Source organism: Ictidomys tridecemlineatus, unplaced genomic scaffold (assembly GCF_052094955.1).
Source record: "Ictidomys tridecemlineatus isolate mIctTri1 unplaced genomic scaffold, mIctTri1.hap1 Scaffold_163, whole genome shotgun sequence".
NCBI classification, from domain to species: domain Eukaryota; kingdom Metazoa; phylum Chordata; class Mammalia; order Rodentia; family Sciuridae; genus Ictidomys; species Ictidomys tridecemlineatus.
In genome coordinates, this window is record NW_027521425.1 from 82,622 (window position 1) to 96,722 (window position 14,101).

Below are 14,101 nucleotides of genomic sequence, written 5' to 3' on the forward strand. Positions count from 1 at the left end.
TTAGAAATCATTATGAGATTGTATTGCATATAAGAAATAAGTTTGGGGAAAAAAGAAAGAAAGCATGGGGGGCAACTTCAGTATATATATATATATATATATATATATATATATATATATATATATATATATATATATATGAAATAAGTTTGTGAATCCAAAAAAAAATTTAGAAAATGCCTATTTCAACAAAAAACTGTGACTGTCAGTGCTTCTGTGTTGTAAGTGGAGAAAAACTCTCTCTATACTTAAAAACCAACATAATAGTAAATAGAATACTGACTTTATCTGAAAGAGTTCAGCAGCATTGCATCAGGCTAGGCCCCCCTTGGTCCTCTTGCTCCCATAGGATTCCCTGTAGGAAAACTCTCCATGAAGAACAATGCAGGTAACTCTGATCCATATTCTCATAATTTCCTTCAAAATGAACCTTACTTGCTATCTCTGTACTGGTATCTTACTTGGTCATTGATTCACCTATGGACAAAGATTTGATTCTAAATAAATTTATTTGTTCATCTGTATCTGATGTGAATGTATATTACATGAATTGAAATACATTATAATGAATAGACCTAAGTAGTAATGGAATACAAAACCCGATGATGGACTTAAAATTGTTTCTCTGTTTTCCACAGGTTCACCAGAAAGAAGTTTACTGTTAAACGATTTTCCATCAATACAACCCTTTACTTCTGTGCACTTTTATTTAAGTCAATTAGAAAAATTCACTTTACATTTGGGTTAATTATTTTATTAATTTCTCACTGGATAGGTGAAACTCTTTGGCAAACATCTTGTATGCAACTTTCTGTAATCCTCTTGATAGAGTCTGCCTTTGTATTTCAGAAAAAATTTTCAAGAACTGATAAAAAGAAATAATTTTCCCCTCAAAATAAATAAGGAATCAGAAATAATTACATAAAGGGAGTAAAATTTCAAAGATTTCTAAAAATCTGTCTTTGATAAAAGACTTTTATTAGGGATAGAGCTTAAAACACACTAAATTCATAATTTGGTTCAATTTGGAAACTGTTCGCTGAGAATTTGCTATGCAAACATTATTCACTTAGGGGATGTGACAATTGCAAAAAAATGGTAATATTAGGAGGCAATTAGGAGCTAATGATAATTAGGGGGTAATTAGTTTCCATGTGGTCTACTGAGGGTTGGATAGAATTAGGGAAATCTACCTCCTATCAGGTACATGGCTAGAACGAATACATTAAATGGTATGTGTGTGTTTATAAAGGTAATTTGACAATATTTAATTATAGGAAATAATGGTCATAATATTACAAATAGAAAATAATATAAGAGTAAATTATAATGGTTATAGATGTATAAATTTAGACCAGGTAAAATAGAAACACAGTAGAAGTGAGAGTATTCTTCCAAAACAGAAGATGAATTTGTTTTTTAATCTAGCACTCTTTCTGAAGAAAATGTTCTTTTATTGTCCAAAGGAAAAAAAAATGTGTTCAGATACACTCTTTCTGTGAAAACCTTTGTGTTTTTCTTTTATTATGCAGTCTAGTTATCTGAAATTAGATGAGAAGCAAGACTCAGAATGTTAATTAGCACTAAGCTCACATTTACTATAACTGAACCATTTAGTATTTTTGGCCACACACATTTTCCATTTAATTTTCACAAGAGACAAAAATGGCAGCTCATCAATATATGTTGTGCACAGCAAAGTGCTGGTGATCCAAATATTAAATTGCTTGTGGCATTCTTACTGGCTCTTGATAAGATTAATTTATAATTTTAAAAGAGCCACTTATTCAGTCTTAATGTACTGTTTGCTAAAACTTTCAGGAGTCATTTTTGAATATCTGGTCTTCTCTCCATTTCCAGCCATGACCATGATCACTTGTCTTCACAAAGACACCAGGATTCTGTTGCTCTGTGGCCATACACACATTAAGTTTAAAATCTATTAGAATATCTGCTCTCTAAAGAAACCCATACTGTGATTTGAAAGGTGAGTAAAAAGTGTGATGTCTTTGTTCAACACCTTTGGTGAGCTGTTCTGCAATCATTTCCAATTACCTGAACCATGTGTACAACAATCAGCCTCTATGCTTTAAAGTTAGAACGACTGGGCTTTCACCTCAGGAAAGCTTTATTAATAGTGTTTCTTTGAACTGCCTTTAATTTTTATCTGTATGGTCAAGTTGCACACAAACTGAAAGACAAATAGAAAAGACAGGCTTAAAGATTCCTAAATGGCCACTCTATAGTCAAAGATGTAGTGGTAGAAGAATGAGGATATTCATGATATAGAAAATATTCACTAAATATATTACCTTAATTACCTTAAATATAAGTGAAGTTCTCTGCAATCAAAGGCACAGTGTACCTAAATGAGTAGTTAAAATAAATAATTTATATGCTGCCTAAAAAAGACTTTCTTTACCTGTAAGGACATATATAACCTGAAAAGGAAGGAATAAAATGTTCTTGCCAATGGAAATCAAAAGAGAACAGGAGTTGAAAGAAAAGTGGCACAGGACTAATCACACACACACACCTGAGATAAGAAGCGGGTTTATTTTCAGGAGTCTGACAAGGCTGCTCTGCACACAGAAGGGCAGAAGCAGCAAGGGAAAGAGGTCAACAGCAATTCCCCCTTGAATGTCATCATTTACATGGTGAGAGTGATACTATGCTAGAATCAGAGCCACAGGCTAGCGGTGTATTTATTCTTTACTGACACAGTGAGCATCCCCTGATCTTGTGAAAGGCATGTTTGTTTCTTGGGAACAGAGACAGGTAGTTTTCCTGTTTCTCAGAGAGGGGACAGGGAAACTGGCATGTCTCTTTATCTTCTCAAGGAGAGAACAGGGAAACAAGTTCCTCCCCATTGCAGGGAGGAACTGGTTATCTTCTCAATGAGAGAACAGAGACAAGCACTTCTCCATGCCAGTAGGGTTTTGTTTTGTTTTGTGTGACAAACACAACTTGGTGAATATTTATTTTGAAATTTGAAAGTAAGGGTAAGCAGAAGAAGCAAAAATAAACACAGAAGTCATTATATATATATATATATATATATATATATACACACACACACACACACACACACACACACACACACACACACACTCACACACAGGTTGTATTAAAACTATTTTACATCTCTATTTCAAAAAATATATCTACTAGATGAATTATAAAACATCTCCAAGATTAAACTATTAAACTATTTAAAGGGAAAAAATACAGTTTACCCATTGGAATTAAAATTCCAAATTTTAGTTGTATTTTTTGTTGACTACCTTTGTTTTACTGTTTAACAGAAAGAAACTATTTTAGGTCCAAAAATTTTTTACTCAACATTTAATTTCCAAAATAATATAGAATTAATCTAAATCATATAGCAAAGAATTCTGAAAAGTTAATGCACAATGTGTCACATAATCTTTAATAATATGCACAGTACCATCTTGTATATTGGTTTCTTTTATGCTATCAAAATCAGGTATATTGTGAACTATAGTTTTGTTCAGTAAAGAAGATATGTGATGTCCATCCATTTCTTTTTCTTTGGTTATTACCTGTTCTTTTAAATTATCTTTGTCCTCATTTGAGTCAGTAGAACCTTTCTGTTTAATAAAAGCAGGTTCCATTTTTGCTTCAGGTTGCTTTGATTTTCCATATAGCATTTGAGAAACATCAAGAGACTCTTGTTGAAATCCTGCAACTGAACCACAAGTATCTATTTCTAGTGCTTTAACTGCTATAAATGAATCAGAATCAGTTGTAGAGGTGGTAAAATGATTTACATTTTCTATTTCAGTTAGAGGACATTCTTCATTGAATTTTTTCCTTTCCTTGAAGCTGATCAGGATTACTACGTTCTTGTACCTCTTCGTGAATTTGAATCTTCTCATCAGTAACCTGAAGAACTTCAATTAATGGTGGGGACAGGGACATTTTCTGTGTAAATGGAGAGCGCAGGACCTTTTCAAGAAACTCATTAACATTTTCTTCATTAAGAAACAACTTTTCTTTCAAATAATCTTTGTTTAAACCATAGTACCACTCTCGCCAATGTCCATGGCTCTGTGGAGATTTAGCCAGTACTATCACTGCATTGTTTAAAGAAACACTGATCTCAGGTTCTTTGGTACTTAATTTATTTTCTGGAGCAAACTGCAAGAAGAAGGAATAAACCAAGTCTTGTGTGAAGAAGCCCAGTTTGTTCCAGAGGAGGTTCAGATTCCACTGAAGACTTTGAGGCTGAATGTGCAGCACTTGAATTAGCAAAGTCAAGGATTCCTCATCCTGATTACACTGCATAGGAGGACCCCAAAGGTTCCCTGCTCTCGTTCTGAGGCCATTCATTGCTGGATCACAAGTCTCGCCATCCGGGGCCCTCCAGGTCCTCGCATTTCTCTATACTGATATCTCCTCATGCACTCCCTCTTCCTACAGGAGACTCCTGGTCAAGGGCCAGAGATGAAGTACTAGGGGAGCACATGCCACCATCCCCAGGTGAGCTCCAAGTTCCTGGGGATGACTCCTCCTCTAGGCCTGGCAGCAACACCGAATGCCTACCCAAACCTCGCTCTTCTGGCTGGAGTTCAATCTCCTCCCCAGCGCATGCTGACAGAGACTCCACGCCACCTCGAGGGCACCTGGGCTGGCGATCCCAATGTCTATGGGGGCCTGCTTTCCCCACACTCCCAGTAGGTTTTATCTTGGGCTACTTTCTATTTCTAGGGAATAAGTACAGTATTCATAAATTAGGGGTGGGGAAAAGGAAGATAGCTGTAATTATGCTAACAGGAGTAGCTTATACTTTATCAGATAATATACACCTTAAATTTTAAAAAAACTAAAACAAGAGAAAAAGGCCATAGTATAAATATATGGGTTAATTCACTGGAAGGATATAAGAATTGTAAATATATAGGCACCCAAAATTAGTGATTCTAAACATTAAAAACAGGTATTAATAGATCTGAAAGGTGATTGGCTGCAATACAATGAAAGTAGGGGACTTTGATATACCACTTTCAATTATGGACAGATCACACAGAAAGAAAAATATAAGAAAATTTTCTATATAAAGTGCATTTTAGAACAGAATAGTTAATTTAACAGCACCTGAATACATAGTCATTTAAAATGCCCTTAGATCATTTTGAAGTACAGATTACATGTTAGGACACAAAACAAGAATTAATCAATTTTAAAAAACTGAAATGATTGCTGCAGTCTGGCCTGGCACAATTCAAGAGCCACTTATCAAGCAGAAACCAACTTTATTTTTAGAACACACGCCAGACCACATGAGCTCTTAAGGAATTCCCTCAGAGCCCAACTGCTACCACATCTTCCCACAAGCCTCTCAACCCTCCGACTCCTCCTGCTCTTGAGGCCAATTGGCTGGTTTGCATGGGCAGAGCCAAATAAAGCCCCCCAATGAGCAGCTCCATGGTCTGAAAGGGCGGGGAAACAGCCCAATAGCATCACCACAGAGGAGCCAATCAGCTGGAAACTAGAAGTTTGCTGGGGCCCCTTCGGCTGTGGCTCTCAACAAATAATATTGATTATCTTTTCTGAGTAAATGATATTGAAAATAGAGATTGATAAAGGAAAGGGGCTTGGAAAATTCACAATTACGTGTAAATTAAACACTATGCTCCAGAATAAAGAAAAAAATAAAAGTAAAAATCGAAAGTATGTTTAAACAAGCAAAACTGGAAACATGATATTCTAAAACATGGGATATAGTGTGATTACTTTGTAAAGGAAAATCACTAACAAGAAGTACCTACACCAAAAATAAGTGCCAGGCATGGGTGGTGCAGAGTGCAGTGGTGCACTCTTAAAATTCCAGAAGCTCAGAAGGCTGAGGCAGGAGAATCACAAGTTTAAAGCTAGCCCTATGCAACTGATATCCTGATTCAATTAAAAAAATAACAAAAAAGGGCTCGGAATGTCACTTAGTAGCTAAATGTTCCTGAGTTCAATCCCTTGTAGCAAGGAAGAAAAGGAATACCCCAAATAACCTAATGGTATACTTAAAGAAAAAAATAAGAGAGAAAGTGATAAATATCAAGAGTAGAAATTAATGATAATAACTAGAAAAAAGCATACAATATAAATGAAATTGAAATAATTTTGTAAAAATTGACAAAGCTTTAGCAAAAGTTACAAAAGAGAAGACACAAATAAGTGAAATTATAAATGAAAAGGAGACTTTACAACCGATACTGCAGACATAAAAAGTATCACAAGATACTACTATGAATATTATACCCCCCAAAATTAGAAAACAATACATGTTTCAAGAGATGCACAGGGACCATCCCATTTCATGGCAGTGCTAATCCAGTGGATTGAGGTGATTTCCCGCACTCCTTTCTATTGCCTCCTGCCCACAAGGCTATATCATTCACTTATTTTCAAGTCTCCCAGTTGGAAAGGTGCAGTAGGAAGCTTTCAGCTAATCAAATCACAAAACTTACTTTATTCTCCTGTGTCTATTACAGCTTCCCTCTGTGAACTTGAGAAAATCAGTCTGTTCCCTATTTTGTAGTTGTTCACTCCTTCATAATCACTGATAAATGTGATTTTTAATGGAGTCTGAAATTGTCCACACAGTTCTGAGATCCTCAGAGATGTAGTTAAATAAAAATATGTGTTACATGTTAGTGTCCAGCATAGACATACTAATGAAAAGAAAGCTAAATGGGAAATGAGAGTGCCATGGACATTAGGGAGAGTTATTACAAATTCCATAAGTCCCTTTTAAAGTTTAGATTAAGCCTGAGTCTTATTATTGAAAGTGCCTAATTCACTCAATCACATAAACTCTGGAGAGACTCTGACAGTACTGGGCCTCTTGGTTCCTTTTTCTTTCTCTAGATACCCTCAAATTTCATTTAGGTTTTTCACAAAAAAATAGTGTGTAGTTCAATGCCTCTCTCTTTTCCATATATTTTACCCTCAAATATAAACTCTCTTCTTAGTTTAAACATTTTATATTAGTAATGATGGATTCACTCACTGTGATATTTCACAATTATTGTTCCTATGAGAAAATGTATTATAAAATCAAGATTCTAGTCTCTTTTTAGAGGCAAAAAAGGTGTCAGTTGACACAAGACTGTAAGACAAACTAATGGGCATGTATGCATGATTGCTCACATATGTGTACCCACATACACTCAGTGATATACACACATAAACATGCTTACACACACCCCACTCCCAGTTAGATGCCTATATATATTGAGCTTAAAGAAAATCTCAGCTAGCAGTCAGACTTTGAAATCTTTTTATTTGCTTATGCTTTCAGAGTCGGTGTTGTTTTTATCTTCACTCCTTCCAGGTAATGAAAGAGATACCCACAATTTGTTAATGACATAAAAGCCCACCCCTGGCAAAGCCTTAATATCTGAACAGAGAATTGAATTTTTTACACAGCAAAATATAGAAGAATGACTATCAGTGGGGGAAACCTCTCTGTCAGAGGGAGTTTCAGATCATTTCAATGTTTATATTGGCAACTCAAGCATATTGACCTAGCAATGCAAATAGATGTACACTAGGAAATGCAGAAAAAAAATATTTGCACAGAATTGGAAAAGATTTTCTTGTGATCTGAGAAATGAAAATGCAGTTTTCTATATTTGGTAAACTGTATTGTTATTAAGAGAACCAACATTATGTAAAAAGAAGATAAGCAGAAATTGATTTGAATATTATTCCAGGGCAAAATAAATAATCACAAGGCATTCAACCTTTATAAATATGTGAAAAAATAGATTAATTTTCCCAATTACAAACTTTAATAATGACTTTTAACACATTAAATAGAATAATAAATTGATGGAAATGATAATCTATTAATATATTCTAAGGGACATTAATAAATGTGTCATTAAAGAAAGTAGAAGGCCTTAGAGAAGAAAGGAAAAATTCTGAGTTAAAGTTGAACACATATCTTAAAGACATCCCAAATCTTTAAAGGTTAATATATATTTTGAATCTCTAAATAGAATTAGAGTATACAATATCTTTTCAACTTTTTAAACCTAGAAATTGAGGTAGTAAGAGTTCTGAGGAATACATATATAACTGGATGTTTTCCCAATTAATTTAAACTTAGGGTTAATCTGAATTGCACATTTCATTCTACATATTCCTAGGATGGCCAGTGTTGAAACCTGATTATTTTTTAAACACATGAATAAAATATTATAGAAATGCACATAAAGAAGAATTTTGCTATGGTTGGATGAGTGTTCTCCAAAGGTCCATAAGTAAATCTGATATATGCAGATGCCATTTCTCAGTCTCTGTTAGATTGGTAGGCCCATGCTCCTACCATGATGTGCTGCCATGAATAGAGGTCCATATTAATGGACTTGAACTCCCAGAACTATAAATCAAAATAAACCTTATTTTCCTTCATAAGTAGTGTCTCTGGTATCTTTGTATGCTGACAGAAATCTTTCAAATACACCACTATTCTGTATTTCAGTACCTGAAAACTAGATCTCCATTGCTGAGGATTGCAGGTTTCTTACCAGACTTAATACTGGCTAGATAGTTCTTGAAAGAGGCATTACTAGGTGGTCTCATAATAACTGATGAAGTTGCCATGATCTAGATCCAGGAACTTGACTTTGTCTTGGCCAATATCATGATATCAACTTTTAAATTTCACTAATTTACAATGCCAAATAAAATTATATTAGTATGTAGTATTAACTCTTCTCTTTATAGATTAATCTATCTGGGATTGATTTAAAATCAGGAGATTTTTTTTGGTGGGCATGGAGTGAAGCTCAAAGAGCTAGCAATATGACCTACATTATGCATAACATCATATCAGACTCTTAGAGCCTTATCCATTCAATTGCAAAGGGGACTCTATTTCCAGGAGTTCTTCAGTATTTTGGCTAAAAACCTCATTTGAGCTAAATCCATGCTTGTAGTTATGACAATGCAGTTTACTCTGCAGAACCAGGGAGAGAAAGGATGTTGTACATAGATTTCACCTGAGCTACATCCTTGTGTATAGTTTAGAGGAACCTATTATTACTCCCTATAATATTTCATAATTTTATTTTATCCCCACATTCTGAGAATATATTACTATCATATCTTCTTACTTGGTACCATAGAACCTGGTAAATTCAAACCTGCTTAAAACTGCTAATTAACCCATGAGACTCTCTCTCTCTCTCTCTCTCTCTCTCTCTCTCTCTCTCTCTCTCTCTCTCTGTGTGTGTGTGTGTGTGTGTGTGTGTGTGTGTGTGTATGTGTGTGTGTGTGTGTGTGTGTGTTTTCCAGGTGTACAGGAAACACCTATATTTGTTAGGATTTTTTCCAGCCACTGTCAAGAGTGGGAAGGATGACATATGCTGGAAAGATTAAACCTTTGGGACTACTCCACAACTAATGATTAAAAAAACCTGCAGCCTCCTCATTCACAGATGTGACAACTCTGAAGTTTATTTTATGTGTCCCAGGGGTAACTTGCTTATTAATTGTATCATATATTAACTTCTCCACTGGTATACTTGGGATTGATCCCCAAACAAGATACTAGCATGTCTAACACTACTTGGGTCTCAAGAGTTGCATGGGAACACAGCCTCAGCCAACATGTAACTAATAAATATCCAGTTACAAATCTTGCCTAGACTCATAAATGTTTGCCTTTTCCCAATATCTCAGTTTGTTTTAAATTATTTTCATTATTTATGCCTGGACTTGTATAACTCTGCAGAAACTCAATTTGCTCATATATTATTGATCAATCCATAACATACAGGGGCTACTCTATCTTTCTTGGAAAAAAATCATATTTATCTCAAATGAGTCAAATTAACAACTATGGTTTGCTCCACATATAGAGCTCATTGCTTGTGGCATAAAGGAAGGAAAGCTAAGTGAAAGAATTCCCAACAGCTTGCAGATTGAACTCTGAAAAATCTCCATTCTTTTTTGCCCTTTGCTTTAACATGGATCAAGTTATTCATTTCTTTTTCAGATTACACTGCAGTTTCAATAGAATATAATTTTATGGTAGATTAATTTGCAATTTTTTAATCTGGGCAAAGGTAAAAAAATAATTACAGCATTGAATGACTCAGGCACCCACCTTGGACGACCACAGCTCTGTTTACTCATTAGAAAGTTGCATTTGTACTTTCTAAAAAACTGTAACTCTAAAATTTTAACTTCTATGACTCTGTCAAAAATTGTGCACAGTTATTTTGTTAAATTTATATAAATTATTACTATTAAAACCACAGGGACCGATTTGAGTCCCAATCCTAGAAGCTAAAATATGCAAGGTTATTTGCATATGTTTGCATTTGGAAATTACACATGTGCTAATTTTAGGCTAATGATGTTTTGAAAACTACAAGATTTAGGTCAGGACAGATCTTCAGAAAGAGTGTATTTCTATTTTATTTTTTGCTTTAAACTTAAACATCTGAATTGTGAATTTTATTGCAATGATTTCTAACATTGACATGAGAGAACAGAGTAAAGTTACATTCTGATTTAAAAGAATTGATAATTTTATTGAATTACCATTCTATATTGGAGAATAACATTTAAAAAGTGCTGTCTGCCATTGACCAAGAGAGACTTTGACATTTTACTTTGCAAGTTTCAATCTTTCCTCAGAAAATGAAAGATCAACTTTGAAATTGATATTTTCCCCATAGTCTGTAAGTAGAATATGGGTAAGTAAAGGATGGCTTCAAGGAAACATTTAATGACCTGAGAAAGAATTCTTGCAATTAAATTCTAAATGAAGCTCACCTTTAGGCCAGTCTGACACCTGATGGAATGTCCAGGGGCCTTGCTGTCCACTGCTCTCAGTGGTGTTGCAGTCCAAGAAGGCTTTCTGGATACTATTATGTCAAGTTTACCTAACTTCTCTCAGCAAGTACCAGTTTCTCCTATTTTGTTTTCTCAATTATTCAAAGATTTTATCTTTATTTCACTATCTTGCAGTAAAATTACCTTTGCTCTTCTTTAGGAACATCTGCCTGTGTTCCAAGTCCTTTTGGTATATAAAATGCCATTTATAAAGCTATTTTACTGTATAGTTCTGGACACAGAAAATAAAGAATTCTGAAAACATACTCAGTAGTGAAAAGCAATCAGTATTCTAACAGATTTTCTTAATTTTGTTTCAGATAAACATGAGACTCCCATGGACTATTTGCCTCACTGTTTTGTATGCTATAGAAACATTTCAAAGAAGGACTGAAGGAACGAATTCATATGCTTGGCACTCCTAAATCCCAGATTAAATAGCAGATCATTTTATACAGAATAATTATTATATGTATATTTTTTCAGACTATTTCCTGGATGCTACTCATAATTATCTTGCTAATTTAAGCTTCTCAATATCTGTCATATCTTGAATTTTGTCATCAGGTGATTATCAGAGATGTGTCTTTCTTTAATTGATTTTTGCATTTGCTTTACCTTCTCAGGGTTTAAATTTCTGCATATAGCAAAAATTAGGTGCCTGATAAAAACAAAGTTGTACTTACTGAGCACTTTTATTTGCAGATATTGTACTAAGTGTTTTTCACATTTTATCTTACCTAATTGTTGTACCTGAGAAGTCTCTATTTGATAACCACATTTTACAAATCTAAAAATTAAGGTCTCAGTTAAGGATTCTTGACCAAGGCTGCATAGCTAATTTCTGTACAACCCAAATTAATATCAAATACAATGATCTAAATAGGGAATCTCATCCAGTTTCTCAATTCCTCCGGAGCAAATAATTTAATGGAATATACTTGGAAAATATTAATAAACTAGAAATAAACCAGCTGTCATGATCCTCTCAAAGCTTACAGATGGCACCCTTCCACCATGTAAATACACATGAACAACAAAGATTTGAATATGATCCAGTGTCAATTAAAAGAAAATACAAAAAGCAGAACCCAACATGAGATTTCAAATTTGAAATCATATTTATCTTTCCCTCACAAATACCTTTTCTTTCTACAAACTGGTGTCAACTAGGGTGCTTGTTGACTATTTTCTTTTTCTTTTTGTTTTACACTATATTGCAGGTCATGTTTGTCAAAGATTTTCATTTACCTCTTATGTAACTGAAATGATCGAATGAATAATTTGTTCTTCACTGGCATATCAGGACATATGGGGATATAACACAAATGTTTCCCAGATGTGCTGCCAAAGTTTAAGCAACATGTAAAATGTAGTTTGGATTTAACTAAAGATACATATGGTCACTGCAATGTCTGTCAGAAAGGAAATGGAGTGAAAAGGGTTTCTACAGTTTGCACTGGAGCAGTTTAGGACTTGATGAAAGGAAGAAGTAAAAACTGGTTGATGTGTTTTCAAGCTAGCTTCAAAGTAACATAGAAGGATTACTTAGTAAATTCTGATATTTGACAATTGAGTATTTAAGAAGGTATTTATCGGCAATCATCAGTGATTCATAAGTAGAGACCCAGTATTAGAGCAGCCACTGCTTTAATTCAATGATGATTGAGGTGCTTCTATAGGTTCTGGGATGTGGTTATACTGTTGATGTTGTTATGTGGCAATCACCATCACGGGTGGTGATTCTAATCCCAAAAGCTCAAAAACTTCTTAAATAGGTTAACTACTTTTTATTTTATATATACAGCTGACTCTAGAAAAAATTATCTTCCATCCTTTTCCTACAGGTGACTTTAATATTTTAAAAAACAGTCCTCTGAGGCTGCTGCCACTGTTTCCATGTTCCTATTATCTTGCCACACTTAAATCTGACCTGTTGATTAGTAATCCTCTATTGTCATACTAGTTTCTGATGATATCTCAACAGGCAGAACCATTAACTTTTGGAATAATTGACTACTGGTAGTAGTCTGTTAGCATTACTAAAACCTAACTATATGAGCTCTATAAGTTTCATAATTAATTCTAATTTGCCACTTAGACAACACAGTCAATTTGTTTTTGTGTGCACTGATTCAAAGAAGCTTAGTATCTAAGCTAAAAAAAGATAAAAAGATCAATCCATAAATGAACACATATATTCCCCTATAGTTGGAGAAAAAGTTGATCAATCTTTAGGCCATTATGAAGAAACTCTGTTTCTACAAATTATTAAATTTTGTAATACTGAACAATATTTTCTCAAATATTTGGAAAGAATATGATCACTTTTTGAAACATAAAAAAATCATGAAGCATATTGCATGCACCTATCCTTTTAAAAAAATCACATTTGACACTTTTATATGACTGCCTTTCACCTATTTTCAAAGATATTTCTCTTTCATTCTTTTTTATGAAATGCAGAACTTCTCTCCAAATGTGTCTATATTTTTCTATAAGTATAATGTTGTTCTTAGCCAAAAGTATAGAATTATATTTCTATGGCTCATCTCCAAATCCTCCTGGTTTCTTTCAGTGAATTTGCTAATTGCATATTTTAGCTATCCATTTTCTTATCTTGGCCTTTGTGACACATTTTTACTAGATATTACATTTTCTTGTGTTTAGGTTTTATTTACATGAAACCAAAGTGTGAGTTGGTTTACTCATTGCAGTTTGTATACATGGTGCATAATAAATGCTGAAGTGAAGATTATCTTTTCTTGGAGCAAAACTTAAAACATGTGTTTCTTTGCCAGATCTGCTTTGACAAAAAAGAAAAACATAAAATGTTGAGCAGCATATGGTTTGGTAATCTTTCTATAATCCAATCTTCTTAGCAAAGTGAGATTATATTCTTTGCCTCTTTTTGTTATATATACCTTATTACTATTAAATTTTGACAAGTAAGAGCAAAGAAAACCCCATTTCAATTATTGAATTTGATAAAAGTGTGAGGTGTGATGCCTGTTTGTGTGTGTATATTATGGTTACCACATGATTTTGAACTTTGATACAATATGCTATATATGGCATATAATAACAATACAGATTTATTCTTAAAAATATAGGAAAGAGAAACAATCAAAAGAAGAAAACAAAAATACAATCCCAAATCTTAAAATATTAGTATATTTTTTCAAAACACCACTGTTCTTAAGCTAAATTCTTTTCCATAATATAGTTTCTG

At 33.8% G+C, this 14,101-nt stretch overlaps 1 pseudogene; it reads right to left on the reverse strand.

Annotated features, from left to right (window-relative positions):
* Positions 1–3,368: 3,368 nt before the first annotated feature.
* LOC144372790 (protein kintoun pseudogene) lies at positions 3,369–8,628 on the reverse strand (annotated as a pseudogene).
* Between the last annotated feature and the right edge of the window lie 5,473 nt (positions 8,629–14,101).